Source organism: Plecotus auritus, assembly GCF_963455305.1.
Source record: "Plecotus auritus genome assembly, chromosome: 8".
Taxonomy (NCBI): domain Eukaryota; kingdom Metazoa; phylum Chordata; class Mammalia; order Chiroptera; family Vespertilionidae; genus Plecotus; species Plecotus auritus.
This window is the reverse complement of record NC_137782.1, coordinates 6,783,232-6,802,297: the sequence shown is the minus strand read 5'-3', so window position 1 is coordinate 6,802,297 and position 19,066 is coordinate 6,783,232. Positions and strand designations below refer to the sequence as shown.

The 19,066-nt window shown below is 43.7% G+C and overlaps 1 protein-coding gene across 2 annotated transcripts in view; it reads right to left on the bottom strand.

The window, feature by feature from the left end:
- ASXL3 (ASXL transcriptional regulator 3) overlaps window positions 1-19,066 on the bottom strand; it is a gene marked incomplete at its 3' end in the record, with an annotated part of 191,422 nt that overhangs the window by 34,476 nt on the left and 137,880 nt on the right. The gene's annotated exons all lie outside the window — the stretch shown is intronic.

Sequence of the window (19,066 nt, the reverse complement as noted above, 5' to 3'; positions counted from 1 at the left end):
TCCCGAGAGTATGAAGATGCAGGAAAATGAGGACTGCACATTTCATGGCTGCACTGCCGTTTCTCCAGCAGCTGCAGGAGTGGGTAGAATTTTAATCTTTCTGACAGAAGTTTTGTGTTGCTGAATGATGCACAAGCGGCTGCAGGACCAACAATCTGCGAATGTGGGGTCCCTGAAAGGACCTCTCAGGGAAGCGTGGCCCTGCCTCTAAGGGGACACACCCCAGGCCCCCACAGCACAGGCTGATCCGATCCCACCAGATGCTGCTCTCAGCCGCAGGATCCGCCTGACCCAAGTGCAAACAATCACTTCAACAACCGCATTTTATTCACGTGACAAAGGGAATGAATGGCTTTGAAGAGTCCAAGCTGTTTAAAGATCAGTTGCCGATGACACAATTCATTATCATAATAACTGAAAAATGTGTCCATCCAATTAAATAATAACCATATCCTGACAAGTTAACAATTAGTTCACTGGGGAGTTCAGAGCGTCCATAATAGGTTCTTACCTCATAAACGGCAATTACATAAATACTGAATAAAATTAGGGGAGGGGAGCCAAACTAAATTCTGGAAGAAAAGCATGTATATTTTCAAAGCCAGTGGAAGCATATGGCACAAAATCAAATAAAAAAATTAAATGGGAAGAATATTCATCAAATTTGCATATAAAGAGCAAATGTGAAAGCCATCGACATTAGAAATAAATAAAAAAAGATCTATTTTACCAAAAGGAATAGAGAAATTATGGCAATAAAATAAATTCAAACATCTGTTTACAAAATAAGATGTAATTTAGTTAATTTAGAAATCAATCCAAGAAAAACCATGATAGTTACATTCATTCTAAAATGATAAAACTGCTTTTGGGCTAAAATGCAAAAAACTAAACAGAACATCTATATGAAATAATAAAGCTGAAAAAGTGAAAAAAGTAAGGATATCTTAAAACATTAGTGAAAATAATACTTATATGCCTAAACAACAATGATTTATATATACATTTATTTTATCATCAATTTAAAAACATATTTTACAAAATCAAAGCTAGGTAAAATATTTCTTTTCCAAAAACAAACAAAATTTCCCAAATATTCAATAAAGAAATATTATCAAGAGTTTACTATGGTCAGGTAAACTGCAAATCCATATATCTCATCAGATGGTTAAAGGCAATTATTTAATGCACTTCTCATGTTTGAATGAAACAAAAGAGAAAGTAAATTAAAAAAATATTCACCAATTGATTAATATCTAAATAATTAGGGAATTCAAAATTAGATAATTGAATCAAGAACAAAGATTCAAGGAAAATATTGGTTGGACTCAATACTATTAAAAAGATACAGAGACATATGTCTTTAACAATTAGACTAACGGGGTGTCTGAACATATATTCAGAGACTCCCAGGCATCCCTTCCTCTAACCACAGTCAAGTGAAAGAGAAAACTAAAAAAATTAATTATGAACAACTCTGTCTAGACAATACTTTTTTCCAATTATGGATGCAATTTTTGAAACTGAATGCTGATATAGTTTCCTGACTTTTAATGAGTGACCAATGAAACAAGGTACAAGTAGCAGAAAAAAAATTACACTCTGTCCACGATTCCGTTTTTAAGTCAGGACAGATGGGCTCGGGGTAGCTGTGGGAGCAGAGGGGATCAGAAGCTGTGTTGAGAAGGAAGAGAAAGAGAACTCTAGTTGCAGGTGTGAGAGGAGAGACTGGCCATTGCAGAGGCAAATTATGGGAAGAGTAGTGTTTTTTTATACACTGTTTATAGCTTTTTACTGAACATATATAGAAAGTGAATAAATTACAAGTACAGAGCTCGATTAATTTTCACAAACTGAACACTCTCATGTTATCAGCATCCAGATTAAGAAGCAGAATGTTGCCTGGCTAGTGTGGCTCAGTGGTTGAGTGTCAACCTATGGACCAGGAGATCACTGCTCGATTCCCATTCAGGGCAAATGCTTGGATTGTGGGCTCCATCCCCAGTATGGGACGTGCAGGAGGCAGCCGATCAATGATTCTCTCATCATTGATGTTTCTATCTCTCTCCCCCTCTCCCTTCCTCTCTGAAATCAGTATCTATCTGTCTGTCTGTCTGTCTGTCTGTCTGTCTATCTGTCTGCCTGCCTACCTACCTACCTACCTACCTATCAAGACGGAAACAGAGCAGTGACACCACTCAGATGTGCCAGGTGCTAATTCCCAAGGATAATGTAATGCTCCAGATTAGTCCTGCTTGTCTTTGACCTTTACAGAGAGAAAATTACACAGTAGATATACTTTTGACTTGGGCTCATCGGCTCAACGTGTTTGTAGGAGTCATTGACACTGTTGTGTATGGAGGTTCTTTGTTCAGTCTCACTGTGGAAATTCAAACACTGGAATACTACACAACAGTTTATTTATCTGTTCTGCTGTTCATATATGCAAATTCTATGACCCAGCATTGTAGTAGTTTCCAAATTTTGAATCTTCTGGCTATATGAACAGCATGGCTATAAACATTGCTGCTCATGTCTTTTGGTGTGACATTGAGTATAGGTGTAGAAATTTAAATGCTGGGTCAACTTTAATAAATATTGTCAAATCATTTTTCAGGTGGTTGCACACTCCCACCAAAGCAAGAGTTCCAGATGCTTCCCTTCCTCACCAACATTTGTTATTGTGCACATAAATATATGTATGCACATATATATATACACATATATACATATATATACACACACACACAGTATATACATGTTTTTAATTTTTTTAAAAATATATTTTATTGATTTTTTACAGAGAGGAAGGGAGAGGGATAGAGAGTTAGAAACATCGATGAGAGAGAAACATCGATCAGCTGCCTCCTGCACACTCCCTACTGGGGATGTGCCCGCAACCAAGGTACATGCCCTTGACCGGAATCGAACCCGGGACCCTTCAGTCCGCAGGCCGACGCTCTATCCACTGAGCCAAACCGGTTTCGGCTGTTTTTAATTTTTTTATGTTTGCTTGCAATACTAGCCATCTTCCTGTGTGTGTGGCTGGATTTCATTCTGGTTGCATTTGTGTTTACTTGATGACCAATGAGGCTGAGCACCTTTTCATATGTTTATTGGCCATTTCCATAACATATATTTCGAAGCGCCAACTCAAGGTTTTTTCCCCTAAATTGATAAAAGTTATTAAATAAAGCATTAATAAATAAATTTAGCAAAGCTGTTGGATCGCAATCCAGAAAAACCAAATGTTATCACTAAATATCAGCACCAAATAGAAAATAAATTTTAGAAAGGTACTATATACATTAGTGTGAGTGAGACTGTAATACTCTGGAATAAGTAAATCCAAGCGAAAGATGTGTGAGACCCTCCACACCAGTGATCTCCACCTCGCAGCCTGGGGAGATCTGTCCCACAGGGCACATTTAACAATATCTATAGAACGTTTTCAATTGTTAGGAGGGAGGAATGGGGTCTTCCTGACGTCTTGTGGGCAGAGGCCAGATGTGCTGGCAAACGTCCTGCAATGCACGGGACAGGCCTCCCAGACCATTCCCCACCCACAGAGGATGACTCAGCAGCGGACCCGGCTGAACACTGAAAACTACGAAACGCCTGACAAATTAAAGACCTCAGTAAAAGAAGGGGATGGGGCAGACCATGCTCACGGCTGGGAAGGCTTACTATGGCTTAGACGTGAGAAGGAAATGAGGGCATTCTTTGCGCTAAGGAATCTGTTCATTAACTTGACTGTAGGACTGGTTTGGTGTACGGATTCATGTATCAAAATGTATCAACTTGCACACTTTCAATGTGTGCAGTACATTTTATGTCAACTATACTTCAATGGAACTGTTAATTTTTTTTAATTCTCAAAAGCCAAAATAAAAATGACTAAAATTAAAAGACGTTATACATCTACTAAGGATATTGAATCTGTAATTCAAAGCTTTCCACACAGAGATCTCCAGGCCTAGAAAACGTTACAAGTGAATCTTTCCATTTTGAAAAAGCAATGATCTTATACAAATTTCCCCACCAAACTGAATATTTACTAAGTGACTTTAAGAGGCCAGCATTGCTTTTGTAAGCAAAACCTGACAAAACCTTATCAGAAAGGAATATGATAGGCCAAGGACTCTCTCTATTATAAATGTAAAAATCCTAAGCAAAGTATTAGCAATTTGCCTTTTATATGTATGTACTAGAGGCCCAGTGCACGAAATTCGTGCACGGGGGTGTGTGTGTCCCTCAGCCCAGCCTGCACCCTCTCCAATCTGGGACCCCTCGAGGGATGTCCGACTGCCCGTTTAGGCCCAATCCCACTGGGCCTCACAATCCAGGACTGCTGGCTCCCAACTGCTTGCCTGCATACCTTCCTGATTGCTCCTAACTGCTTCTGCCTGCCAGCCTGATCACCCCTAACCACTCCTCTGCCAGCCTGATTGATGCCTAACTGCTCCCCTGCCAGCCTGGTCACCCCTAACTGCCCTCCCCTGCCAGCCTGGTCACCCCTAACTGCTCCCCTGCCAGCCTGGTCACCCCTAACTGCCCTCCCCTGCCAGCCTGGTCACCCCTAACTGCCCTCCCCTGCAGGTCTTGTCACCCCTAACTGCTCTCCCCTGTAGGCCTGGTCACCCCTAACTGCTCTCCCCTGCAGGCCTGGGTCCCTCCTAACTGCCTTTCCCTGCAGGACTGGTCGCCCCCAACTGCTCTCCCCTGCCATCTTGGTCACCCCTAACTGCCCTCCCCTGCTGGCCTGATCGCCCACAACTGCCCTCCCTTTAAGGCCTGGTCCCTCCCAACGGCCCTCCCTTGCTGGCCATCTTGTGGTGGCCATCTTGTGTCCACATGGGGGCAGGAGCTTTGACCACATGGGGGCAGCCATCTTGTGTGTTAGAGTGATGGTCAATATGCATATCACTCTTTTATTAGATAGGATAGAGGCCTGGTGCACGGGTGGGGGCCAGCTGGTTTGCCCTGAAGGATGTCCCGGATCAGGGTGGTGGTTCCCTTGGGGTGTGGGGCAGCCTGGGCAAGGGGCCTGTGGTGGTTTGCAGGCCGGCCACGCCCCCTGGTGACCCAAGCGAAGGCCCTGGTATCTGGGGTTTATTTATCTTCTACAATTGAAACTTTGTAGCCTTAAGCGGAGGCCTGGGCCGGCCAGGGTGTGCGGAAAGCTTGGCTTCCTCCATCGCCGGGGGCAACCCTAGCCTCCTGCTCTTTCCAGCTCCGTGGCTGCCGCCATTTCTGTTTGGGTTTATGTATCTTCTATCATTGAAACTTTGTAGCCTTGAGTGGAGGCCTAGGCCGGCAAGGGCAGGCGGAAAGCTTGGCTTCCTCCATTGCCAGGGAAACCCAAGCCTCCCTCCTGCTCTCTGTGGCCATAGCCATCTTGGTTGGGTTTATTTGCATATTCGCTCTGATTGGCTGGTGGGCATGGCTGGTGGGCATGGCTGGTGGGTGTAGTGGAGTGAGGGTTAATTTGCATATCACTCTTTTATTAGATAGGATGTTTTGTTTATTCCAGAAATATACAGCTTCTTTAATATCTGATAAGAAATTGGTCATTAACCACTTTAATATAATAAAGGAGAAAACAATAATCTTAATAGATGCAGAAAATACCATTTGCGATTAAAACTCAGAAAACTAAAAAACGTATAAAACGTCCTTAATATGATAAAAAGCTTCTATTTAAAAAAAAATAGAAGCTTCCTGCGTATAAATGAAACAATACAATCTTTATCCCTGAGATTGAAAACAAGATACAGATGGAAGCTATTTCCACTTCTATTCAAAACTGTACTGAAGATATTATGCAGTGAAATCATGTAATAAAGATATCAACATTTTAAAAGAATAAACAAAGCTGTAATTGTTATAGACAATATAATTGTATATGCAGAGAATCCAAAAAAAAACAACTATACACTTTATAATTAACAGGTGAGTTAGCACGTTCACTGAGAAAAATCAATATTCCAAAAATGTATTTCTATATCATTAACAAAAAATAGAAATAATTTAGAATAGCAGCAAAAATCAGCAGATATGTAGGAACAAATCTATGTATAAGACCTTTCCTAAGGAAATTATCAAACATTATTGAGAGAAATTAGAGAAGTCATAAACAGAAGAACAAACTATAATAATGGATTACAAGATTCAATGTGGTAAAAGTTTCAATTTTTTCCTAAATTGATCTATATATTAGATGCACTCACCAATATGTTTTGATAATATATAAAACGTGGCTCAACTGCATTAGTCATCAGAGAAATGCAAACTAAACCTAAAATATAAAAAATTATAAACACTGACCATATCCAGTCCTGGTAAGAATGTGGAATAGGCTACATGTTCATATATTCCCAGTGAAATAGGGGTAACCACTTTGGGAAGCTGTTGAATACTATTTTTAAAAGCTGCATATATGCAAATTCTATGACCCAGCAATTAGACCTGTAGGCATCAACCCAAATATTCTGTTCTTAGGCAAACCAAAAAATCATAGAGAAAAAAAGGGTTTAGAGCAGGGGTGGGCAAACTTTTTGACTTGAGGGCCATAATGGGTTCTTAAACTGGACCGGAGGGCTGGAACAAAAGCATGGATGGAGTGTTTGTGTGAACTAATATAAATTCAAAGTAAAGGAGTGGAGGGGAGAGCAAGAGAACCGGATAGAACAGCCGGATCCAGCCCGCGGGCCGTACTTTGCCCACGGCTGGTTTAGAGCAATACTACTCAAAATAGTGGCAAAATAAAATTAACCTAAAAGTCCACCAAAAGAATCAATAAAGAAATTATGGTATAATTCCTCAATGGACTACTACACAGCAATGAGAATACTACATTAATCACTGCCACATACAACGAAATGTATGAATCCACTAACAATATTACGTTTCATGAAACAAACAGGGTACGCACAATGTCTTCACTTACATAAACTTCAGAAACAGGTAACACTACTTGACGGTAGCACAAGTCGGGATAGTGGGTTCCTTGGAGTGACTGCTACTCGAGTGAGTCACAAAGCGCTCCCAATAGGATAGAGTCCCTCTTTAAAAAAAAAAAATCTATATGCCAGTTACAAGGGTGTGCCCAGTTTTTAGAAATTCGTAAAACTACAGAACTATCAGATGGGCATGTATCTGTATGCATGTTATACTTCAAAAAACATTTCTATAAAAATCAAGAAATAGTTCTGTTTTCCTCCCATTACTCCCTCCCGGTAAGAAAGAGCTGACCCACAGACCGGCAAGGAAAATGAATGTGACAACCGACGAAGACCCAGGGTCGATAAACTCAGAATCGGCCAAGGCAACCCCGGGAGGGCGCCTCTTCAATAACACAGGCTGCACATTGTCTACAAGTGTCTGTCGTGCGGCACAGGTTTGTAAAAATCTGGAGTAGAAACATGCCTTTGCTGCTGGATATGGCTCCTTTTAGATAAGGTAAAAGCTTATAGTAATTAAGTGGCCACATCATTAAATGTAAATAAAGTTGTCACACCCATTCGGTATAAGGAAAATATTTTCAGTTAAATTTTTTAAAACGCAGCATATCGCCCGGCTGGTTGAGCATCGGACCATGAACCAGGTGGTCATGCTTTGATTCCTGATCAGGGCACATGCCCAGGTTGAGGGCTCCATCCCCATTGGGGGGCGTGCAGGAGGCAGCCAATCAATGTCTCTCTCTCATTGATATTTCTATCTCTCTACCCCTTTCCCTTCTTCTCTCTAAAATCAACAACAACAAAATTTTTTTTTAAATGAAGCGTATCATCAGGATTTGGATATGCATCTGTATAAGAGTGGTGGGGTGGTACCCAATGATCTTCCTTCCCCAATGAAACATATTTAGTAGATATTCAAAACACAGTAAAGTTGTTTTATCTTTTGGAATATGAAATACATGCATGTGTATTTTAAGATACCCCCAAAAGCAAAAAATATACCTTATTTATTAAGAACCAAATGTATATGAATAGTTGGATTATATTAATATAATAAATATACCTAAGCTATTGAAAACATATCAAATAATATCTGAGTATCAATAAGAGCTTATTCAATCCTGTTTAACAGATTTTGTTTCTAGTTTCCTTCTTTTCCTTTCAATGGAATCTCTGAATGGATAAAACATTAGATGAATAATTTAAATGAAAACGCAGAGTACAAAAGTAACTTTCTGGAAAAAATCCCAAGAGGAGATGAAAGAAAACAGAGAAACTGAACTACTTGAAACATTTCATCAACTATCCATTAGTGAAGTTTTTCTTTCACGTACCAATTACTTAATGATATCTCTATGTACAGAACACCAGACTTAACCAAAATCTGGCACTAAAACACCAATTAATAAAAACTAATCTCTAGCCAAAACCGGTTTGGCTCAGTGGATAGAGCGTCGGCCTGCGGACTGAAAGGTCCCAGGTTCGATTCCGGTCAAGGGCATGTACCTTGGTTGCGGGCACATCCCCAGTAGGAGGTGTGCAGGAGGCAGCTGATCGATGTTTCTCTCTCATCGATGTTTCTAACTCTCTATCCCTCTCCCTTCCTCTCTGTAAAAAATCAATAAAATATATTTAAAAAAAAATCTTTAAAGTTTTGATGCAAACTTACTCTAGGCAAGAAAAATAAATGAAACCTATTCTAAGTACCATGACAACTCTGAACTCCCCCATTTCAATGACATACTTCTGTTTTAGAACTTCTCACACTATTTTCGAAGGTCGTATATCAGACTCTTCTAGATTGTAAAGTCCTTGAATACAGGCTTCAACTCATTAATTTTATTCCTAGTGGCTATCAAAGAATTAGGGTATTTAAAAACAGGCTCAATAGTCATGAGTTGCCAAGTGCAATTTTACTGTCACCATTGAAAATCTAATATAAATTAATTATCCCTTTCTCCAAAGCAAGTATAAACTCCTTAAAATTATGAAAAGTAACTATAAGTTAAATGTACAGTTAAAAGAAATACCCTTCGTTGAGGAAAAAGTATTCAAACAATTGCTAAATGTATTACTAATGGAAACTGTCAAACTCCATGTATTGTTTTTTCAAATTACCTGTATTCTAATACAACTCTCTCTTTACAACCTTCTGTGATACAAAAAAGCTTAGCAAAACTGCAACTCTTCCCTTTGAAGTCTGAATGTAAATGTAATCTAAGATGATAGGAAGGCTATAAAGCAGTTTTCCTGAGGTGTTTTACTCATAGAGATAAGATTTTAATCTGAATTTTATTGAAAAAAATTATCTGATATGAACATATGGCTCCTATCAAAACATCCATGCATTACTAATATGTCACTTTTGTGAAAAAGATGGTTTATTTAATAAACGCTTTAGTAATCCAGCAGAAAAAATATTTTATTTTTATATTCTTTATTATAAATAAATTATTTATTACCATTTATAAAATTCATTAAAATTCTAAAAGTAGCAGAGCTCCATTTTCAGAATGGTGATGTGAGGAACTCAGTGAAACAACCATAATAGTGAAAATTATTTAAAAACAAACCAACACCATTCAAAGTTTTTGGACTACAGCCAATGAGGAAACAGTTGTTCAAAAAACCCACTCAATCTCTGTAACCACAAGAGTCTGTGCAACCTAGCCCAAACCCACTCCTTCCCCCACCGTTTCCTCCAGGGAAACTCTTCTCCTGGTGGTTGTGCCCCAAAAGAAGGGGCCCCCACTCCCTCAGCCCCCAGTAAGGAAGGCAGTGCCTCACGGGGGAGGCGGGCCAGCGCATTTCTGACCCCCTCCAGCCCTGAAGTGCAGAGGCTAACCTCCTGGCAAGCACAGCCAAGAGGCCAGGGTGCCTTTCTCTACACAGCCTTCTCCAGGTCTCCCCAGGGCGGTGGCTCTGGCCCGGGGGTGGCAGGCCAAGGGTCCTGGGACCCGGATGCTCTTGCTCCAGATCACTCTTAGGGTGAGGGTCCCATATGGGCAGAGGCAACACGAGAAGGCCAGACAGAGGCTGCCACCTGCACCCCGTGCCCCGCTTCTAAAGTCGGAGTATGACTCCTGTCACCAGCTCTGGAACGTGGCTCTAGGTCTGTCTCAGGTAGAAAGGGACCCCGGAGAACAGAGAGCTTCTATGGCCTCCCTGAAGTAACTACTTTTTGAAACAGAGCGTAGAAAAATTCAAGCCAAAGGGTGCTCTTCAAAGGAACGGAGTTTCTGCTGGTGAGCCACCAAGAGGAGGCTGGTAGCTGAGAGCAGCAAGCTGACCCTCAGGCCACCTCCTTGACCAGCGAGAAGGGAAAACTGAGTCCCACCGTGGAGACATTTTTGCCCCGGTTGCTGTTGAAACATAAAGCCATCAGGCAGCCAGGGATGGAGCCAAAGGGCTGGGTGTGATCCAAATGAGACTGTCAAGTCCTTGAACGCAGTCACTCTAACTGCCCATTAATCTTCTGTCACTGATGAGCAGGGAAAGGAAACGCTTAGAAGTAGGCTTCCAGTGTTTATGAACGGCAAATGTAATCTGAAAACCTAGTGCAAACTGACGACCCCAATGCCCAGGCAAATATGAACAAAACTACACTGAATAATGATACCGTTACAATGAAAAGTGCTCTCTTTAAGGAAGAATACTTTTCCCACTAACTACACGCCACCTATCACGGTTTCACAGAGGGATGAGGACAAGGAACGGAGAGACCTCCAGCAAGACTGACCGCGGCCACGCCTCTGCCCTCCAAACACAGCAGGTGTTGCCTCTGTGTTAGGTGTTGAGATGGTTTCCACCAGAAACTCTTGGACATTGTGTATGTTTTTCAGGCTCACATAAGGGATCAGGGAAAAGTGTGTCTTTGCTCTCTGCCCAAGTAAGGTTTGTTACCTGCGAGGAATAGGAATGGATTCCTTAACAAAGGCCGACTTCACCACATATTTAAGGATCCATCGGTGAGGTTAGGCCTCCCTTTAGCTAACCATTCAGCCAGCCTTTGGACACAGAACACAGCAGCCCATTAGCCAGTAACGACGGGAGCGTTTTCTGCAGTGTGCCCTGGAGGCTAAATCCTAAGCAACATTTCCCGAGCAGAGACGTGCTCCACTGAGGCTCACCTGCCTCTGGCCCCGCCCACCCGGAGCTGGTTTTGTGGGGGGCAAACCCACAGTCCTTTCAGTCAGATCCCAACCTTTCCAAGCACCAACTTTCATTTTGGTAATCTCTTAGCTCAATCTGGTCCACCCCCCCCCCCCCCTACTCCCCCATTATCTCCTGCAGAAATTCCTCACCGTGTTTGGCTTCTTCCCCTGGGTTCCAGGACTAATAAAGAAATAGAATAATGAGAAAAAGTTAGTGTCATTTTCACGAGAATTTAGAAGCCAGAAAGGGAAGTGACTAAGCACACTTAAGCACCACCTTAGTCCAAACATTCAGACATTCCTGCAGCATTCATGTCAAGCTTACAGCTGACTCTTCATTCCTTGACAATGATCTTTAATAAATGGTACAAAGGGAACCCAAGGATTTTCTCAGGCAACTATTTTTGAAGAGTGTGTCATATCTACTAGGAGTTCTAAAGGTGATTTAATAAGGAAATCCGTTTTCTTCCTTCTTACCCTTGAGCCTGACTTAGGGGTGAGTCATTGCGTGACACCTGTTCCTAAAGGCCCCTGGTGACCTTGGCATTAGAACTGTGGAAAGCAGCTACAGCATTTGGACAGGTTTAAGCCTCAGACTGACTTGTGGCAAACTCACACATAAGTCTCAGCTTGGAGGGCAAAGCCCTCCCAGCACAATGATAGCCAGAAGACTATGGTTGTAAGCTTGACCTTACAGTCCAACCCCGCAGTCCTAGGTAGCTAAGGGAGGTGGGCTGCCGGGGGTGCAGCCAGTGCTGCCTAAACAAAGCTTGATAGAGTTCGGAGAATGGCAACAACAGGAAAGAAGCAGATTTGAAACTCACAAGAACATTGTAAAATTCTTGCCCTTGTTTTGCTTTGTGTGATCTGACTATAAAATAAAGCTTCAGCTTACAGTCTGTGTCACTGTTTCCTCATCCAGGCACAGTGATCCACCTGGCCCCAACTGTATTCTCTTGTCTGTTTTCTTTAACCCTTCACCGCCCCTCCTCAGATTCACCACTGGCCGTGCTGGACATGGTTCAAGAATGTCCTTTATTACAGTGACAGACACTTACGTATAATCTGCCCCATGCATGACTCCCTCCTATTCTAGTCATTTGTCTGATAAAATGAGGTTAAAGTTCCTTATTCTCCATGCTCACATAAACTGACAGTTGAGTGTTACATGTACATATTAAGTTACTTATGTAAGATAACAAAGGTAATTATCCTATACAATAAAAGGCTAATATGCAAATTGACTGAACAGCAGAACAACCAGTTGCTATGACACACACTGACCACCAGGGGGAAGACGCTTAATGCAGGTCTCAGGGCTGGTACAGGAGCCTCTCCCGCCTCCGCAGCAGCAGCCCTAAGCCATCAGTTGGACATCCCCCGAGGGCTCTTGGACTGCAAGAGGGCGCAGGTCAGACTGAGGGAGTCTCCCCCACCCCCACCCCCACCCCCCATGCACAAAGGTCATGCTCCGGGCTTCTAGTATAAATATGCAATGCCAATATTACATATGTAACAATCTGATATGGGAGAGGTGGCAGCTGATCCAACACTCTCTCTCAGGAGCCCAATATAAAAGAGGAAGAAGGGGTGCAATGCACACATGGGGTGCTCCCAGGCTTACGTGGGCATGTGCTCCTCCGTGTGCAGGGCGGGAATGAGCTCTGTTTGTCTTACTGCCTATTACATGCAATGACTTGTTCATCTGTAATCCAATCTAGTTGATTCATCATTGGACATTTATTGAAGTAGATACCGACAAACAGGATTTGAGGCTCACTGTCCAGTTAGTTAAGAAATGAATACTATTCAAATGAAGTCGCTTCCCTTCATAAGCATAAAGCCCAAATGCCAAGAATGGAGATCCCCAGGCGGGGTCTAAAACGACACCTCTGGCCCTGAATGACTGACCGTCCCCAGGAAGAGGCTTGGGCTGGAGGGAATGTGGGCTTTCCTAAGTACTTTCAGATATGCTTTCAGACGCAGGGAAAGCCCAAGTGTCAGTTCCATTAAAATAATTACATCTCAAGCACACACTTACTTTTACCCAAAGGCTTAAGATCCTAGTATTTTTTCATATCCTTAATACCTTTGAATTTTTATAATCTGTTAGGCAAATTGACATTTCATTATATACGCTATTTGTAGAATAAAATAACTGTATAATTTTAAAATCAATATATATGGTACATAGAGCAATTTCTAAGAAGAGCCTGAATTATTGCAAATGTCTGAGTTATTTCCATCGAGGAAAAAGATGGAAAGTCATTTCCCATTTGCATTTATAAAGGCTGCGTGACTTCTTTAAATATACACACTGATGCCGACAGATATCAATAAATCACACCCCCGTGTGCTGTAAAATGTCTGACACACACATTCATTTTCCTAGTCACGAATTCTCTGCAAAGGGGACTGTATAAATGTTCCATTTCAGTTTAATGACATTCACCGTTCAAATTATGTGCATTATTGCCAGTGAGTGCAAAAACTTGAAGAGCACAGAGCGAGATAGGATTTTAAAGCTCCTACAGAGTACATATCCGTCCGTGGCTAATCACTTAACAGACCACAGCAACACACATATAAATGCAGAACAAAATTAGGAGCTCAGGAAGAATGCATTGAAATGCTGCAATTGCCATTTGGACAAAAAATAACAGGCATCATTTACTTAGAAGCAGTTGGGGATGGTCTTGTACGTATTTGGAGAAACAGCCCTGATGGCCCTGATACCAGCAAATGGAGGCAGAAATGAGCCTCACTTAGAAACGATACAGATGACAGAAATGACAACAACCTATTCATCAGTGATGTTCCATCTGAAAGTGTAATAAAAACCTAAATATGACGCCACTTTACTTGAAATGTATTCCACCAGCTGTCATAGATTTTTAAAAGGTCACACAATTGTTCTGCGTAGACACAGTGTATAAAGTACACATCCTTAGTTAGAGTAGGCAGGGTCCGCTCTGTATAATCCAGGAGGTGCTAGAAATCCTCCAAGCAGATCTTGCAGAGAGCTGAGCACAAAGATGTGTCTGGCTACAAACCCAAGCATTGAATTTATTAAACCAGCATTCCCGCGTGGGGGCTGAATGAAGAGCTAGCTACAACTCTACCTGCTCCCTGGCAGGGCCCGATGCTGCTTGTTTCTTTGGTTTTGATTCTGAATCTAAGGGCTGCAGCCAAGGAGAGGGCTTCTGATCCACATGTTTACCTGAGCTGACCATATCTTGAGACTCTAGAGCACTATTCAACTACATGCACTTCTTCCTTTAAACACACATCTACCTGTCCCTGAGACCTCCACCCCTTTCACCCCTTCTGCCCTTACTCTTCTCCTTATCCAACCTGCACCCCAAATCAACCATTTCTACAAGCTTTTCACAAGTCCTCTGAAATCTCTCAGCTCCTTCCCTTTGAGCCTCTGTAACCTTCAACCCCTGCAAGACCCAACTTCTGGCAGAGCTATGACCAAGCCGAATGCACAAACATTTAGCATTGCTGAGGTGAAAAACACAGCAGTAGGCCAACTGTGTCCGCTGCCCCCGACCTCAACTGAGGTCTCAATGCCGTTCAGCAACAACTTTTCCCAGGATGAATCACAGGACCGTCCATGGAGCTGTTTTCCAAGGCCTTTCGCTCCCTGAAACCTCAGTCCTCTAATGTCTGATCACACCCACACCCCTCCCCCGCGGAAATCCCCTCACTTCCCACCGCACTCCACACAGTTATTTCTTCACGCATCCCTTCCTGCGTCTCTTCTCTCTGACCTCATGAATTAGCACTTTTCTCATTTGAACCAGCTTCTTCTCCAATCCTCATTCCTTCCCATCTAGTCTAAACTTCGGTCGAGAAATCAAATCCTTTCTCTTTAATTTCTCCCAGCAATTGCCTCAACTTTTAGGGCAAAAGCATGCGTCAGTCGACCCTCGCTTTAAAAAGCACCCATCTTTTGCTGTCCTCAATGCACAATAAACACTGCCTAAAAATATGTACTCAGTCCCTGCTTCTCCTCCAAACCCAGGCACCACGTCTTGATTTTATTTCTGAAATGTCTGTATTGGACTGAACTTGTCCTCCCCAAATTGCATGTTTAAACCATCACCCCGGACGTGTTTGGAGACAAGGCCTTTAAAGAGGTGATTCAGCATAAATGAGGTCTCACGGGTGAGGCCCGAATCCAATGCGACTGGTGTCTATGAAAAGAGGAAGGGGCTCCCGGGATGGGGTCGCACAAGGAAAAGGCCCCGTGAGGACCCAGTGACAAGACAGAGGCCTCAGGAGAGCCCAGCTGCCAGCAACTTGATCTGGGACTTGCAGCCTCTAGAAAGGTGGGAAAATAAATTTCTGGTTTGGGGCCACCCAATCTGCACTTTGTTACGGCACCCCCAATGAACTAATGCAATGCATCATAAATTAGGCCTTTCCTTCTCATTCTATAATGGCTTTGGTTAAAGTTCTTATGTATACAGGACATACTAAACTAGCCTTAATATGTGGTTTCCCAGCCTATGCCCATTCATTCATTCATTCATTCAGAAAGCATTTACTGAGCACCTACTACATGCCAGGCACAGTGAACAAACAGAAGAGACAGAGCTACTGTCCAGGGGCTTCTATTCTCAGGAGGAAAGCACAGGGAAGGACATTTACAGAAAAATAAGGCAGAAAACAACTAAAGAGGGTATGCTCCATGGGAGGGGAGGCGAGGAGAGCCCTTGGGAGGAGATGCCATGGAGACTAATTTGGGGGGTGAGAATGAGCTGGCCTTGTCAGAAGATACCGGAAAAGCGTTTCTGGAAGAGCTGATAGCAAGCACGGAGGCTCCGAGAGAATTAGGTTTGAGGGACAGGAAGGCAGATAGTGTGTTGGGGAGCACAGGAGACTTGGTTGGAAAGTTGTCAGGAGGACATTCTGAGAAAAAGGAAGTGTGTGGAAGGCCGCCTGCCCTGTTTATCAGAATTCTGACTTAGGGGAGACTTGGGGGGTGTCAAAGGTGCCCCCCCCCTAATTATTCCTTGACCTTTCCAAACAAGTCTGTGCATGTGCAGACCCCCGGGGTGTTTACTGTGCCAGAAGCCAGTTCCAGTATGTCATAATTGCAAGAGTTTCATCAAAAGGTTGATGGAACTTGGGGACTCAACAAGGGCTGAGTCACATATGTTATCGCCTGTTGGGAATGGCTAAAGGCATTTCCCCAAACCTGAAAGGGATGCATAAATTGACTGTTTACTGCCAGACAGCTAAGGGCATCTTAATCTACATGTTATTGCCTCCTACTAGCCAAATAACTGAACAGCCGAAGGCAGTTTCTCCCAAACCTGATAATCTGACAATGGATTGTGTATACAAACCCTACCCTTTGATGTGTAGATCTACCTCACTTTAGGATAATTTGTGTTAATAAAAAGCAAGGGGTCCTGAGGCAAGGAGAACTTAGTTCCTTTAGCTAAGTCTTCTCTGACTCCCTATAATGCCTTCCAAAATAATGTTTCGTCTCTGGACTCTACTTTACGCACAGTGCCTTCTCCAGATTGCTGAACCCTTTGAGATGCCGGACCAAGATGACTGGCATTATACTGGAATCCTTATGCTTAATACCTGTATGCCCTTGCCTAGAGGACAATGTAAACACGTGTCCTCCCAAGATTACTCACCCTATTGATTGTATCTAAAGATAAAAATTCCAATAAAAGTCCAATGAGGCAGGCAATCGAGGCTGCCTGGCTTCTTCAGGCAGGCCATCCCTTAGCCCTCTCCCCCACAATGAAACTGTGTCGGAGTAATCTGTTCATCCGTTGTTCAGGGGCTGCTGGTCAGCCCCAGCAATAGTGTGGCCGTACCACAGGCAGGTGGAGCATGGGGACTCTCCTTCCTCGGCATCGCGCTTCATTCCTCTAACAGAGCCCCTTTCCTACGCTACAACTCTGAGAATGTCACGGTCAAATGTAAATGTTCAGTACATTCCACATTGCTTGCCAACCTACGAGGCCTTTTCTAAAGGCTTGCTCCAAACCACCTTTCTAGCTTCGACGTACCCTACATCCCAGCCGTCTCAACTATGTGTTGATAGACATCATGTGCTGCTCTGCTTGTGGCCTGGGGCAGGGAGCTTCATCAGGGGAAAGAGCATGACCTGGAGTCAGACAAATCTGTGTTCAGATCCCGGCTCCCACATTGTTATTTGGGAGAAGCTGGGTAAGCCCTAGTGTCTCCCTGACCCTCCGTTTCCACATAGAGAAAGTTGGGTTAATATACAGACCCTTTGGAGAGGCATTGTAAGGGTGAGTGATAATCTATGTAGAAGTAATTGCAAGTAATCAATGTTATCTTTGGCACATACTGTTCCCTATGCTAGGAGAGCTGCTACACTTCTTAACCTGGTCAACTTCCTTTCACTTCTGAGACCCTAATTCATATGACGACTTTTCTCTGAAGCCTTCCTACCACCCACAGACAATATCATCAACTCCTCAATGTTACATATACCACCACGTGGCGTGTTCTGTAACTACAGGTTGTACATCTCCAGCTCCTCTGGAATCAATGCCTCTCAGAGTAGGAACTGTGACTTCCTCAAGAGGGCTGTCAGTGAGTTGGGGGCCTAGCAGGCATCCTCAAGTTAGAATGATTTGAGGAGAGTACATGTATGAGACTATTCATAAAGGTGCGGTCTGTGTGCGACAAACCCTAGAGGACAGTGGCATGAACTAGAGCTGATAAGGGGCTGGTATGTGACCTGAAAGGCAAGGGACAAAGGGCTTCACCGAACGTAGCGAGAGCTGTGTGGGCAGGACCCTCTGATAGGAGCTGGTCAGCGGATGCAGCGGTGTGGACCACACAGGGCAGATGAGGGGCTCAGTCCCATTCCTCCTCCTTCACCCAAACTTCTGTTGGGCTCCCCGAAAGCTAAACCCAGTTAGAATCCAGGGGGTCTTCTCTTCCTCCTCCCCCCCCGTGAACAATTCAGGCCTTAGGTTTTAAGTAATGTAGGCCTCTGAGCCATAGAGGAGGCGGAGGGGGCCCTCGATGACCCAGAGTACAATCTCAGGACCTGTGGGGGAGGCAGGTGTCCATGTGGAGAGAGGCTTGGAAGTGGCTGTAGAAACAGCGTGGTGAGGACGGTGCATGCTTGAGGAGTGGATGGATGTGAGTATCAGAAGTCAAGCAGGAAGGGAAGGCTGCCCACTGTGGCCTGGGGGTGAGAGCCCGTGTGCAGGAAAGAGACCATCCACAAGGGGAGGTATGGTGACCAGGGGGGAAGACTGGCTACCTACAAGGGGACTCAGCAAATGTTTAAGGTTCCTCACTGTCAGTATAAGACAGCTCTGAAGAGGGAGAACACTGGGGTGAACCATGAGGTACAGATACATCTATAAACATGGAAATAATTGTGTTGAATTTCTCTATAGTGACTAGGTTCACACCCTTTTTTTTCCTATAAGGTATTCTTTATTTTCAAGGCACAGATATAAGAAGGTGTTCACGCACTACACATGAGCACACATTTTATGTATTCACTAGAGGCCCGGTGCACCGGTGGGGTGCCTCGGCCTGGCCTGCGCCCTCTTGCAACCCGGGACTCCTCAGGGAATGTTGGACTGCCAGTTTCGGCCTGATCCCCTCAGGGGCCGGCCTGTCTTGCCCAGTGCCTATTGGGGCCAATCGGGGCCTGGGAGGGACCGCGGGAGGCCTCCAGGGCATGTCTGGCCTGTCTTGATTCGTGCACCTGGCCGGTTTCAGTTCAATCCCCGTAGGCCAGGCCAATGAATCCGTGCACCAGGCCTCTAGTATGCATATAAGACCTATGGTTAATCCCTTCCTGCACTCCCCCTCCCTCCTTCCCTTAGAGATTCATCAGTCTGTTCCATGTTTCCATGCCTGTGCATTGAGCATCTGCCCCCTGGTTGTCAGTGTGCATCATAGCTACTGGTCGAACGGTCC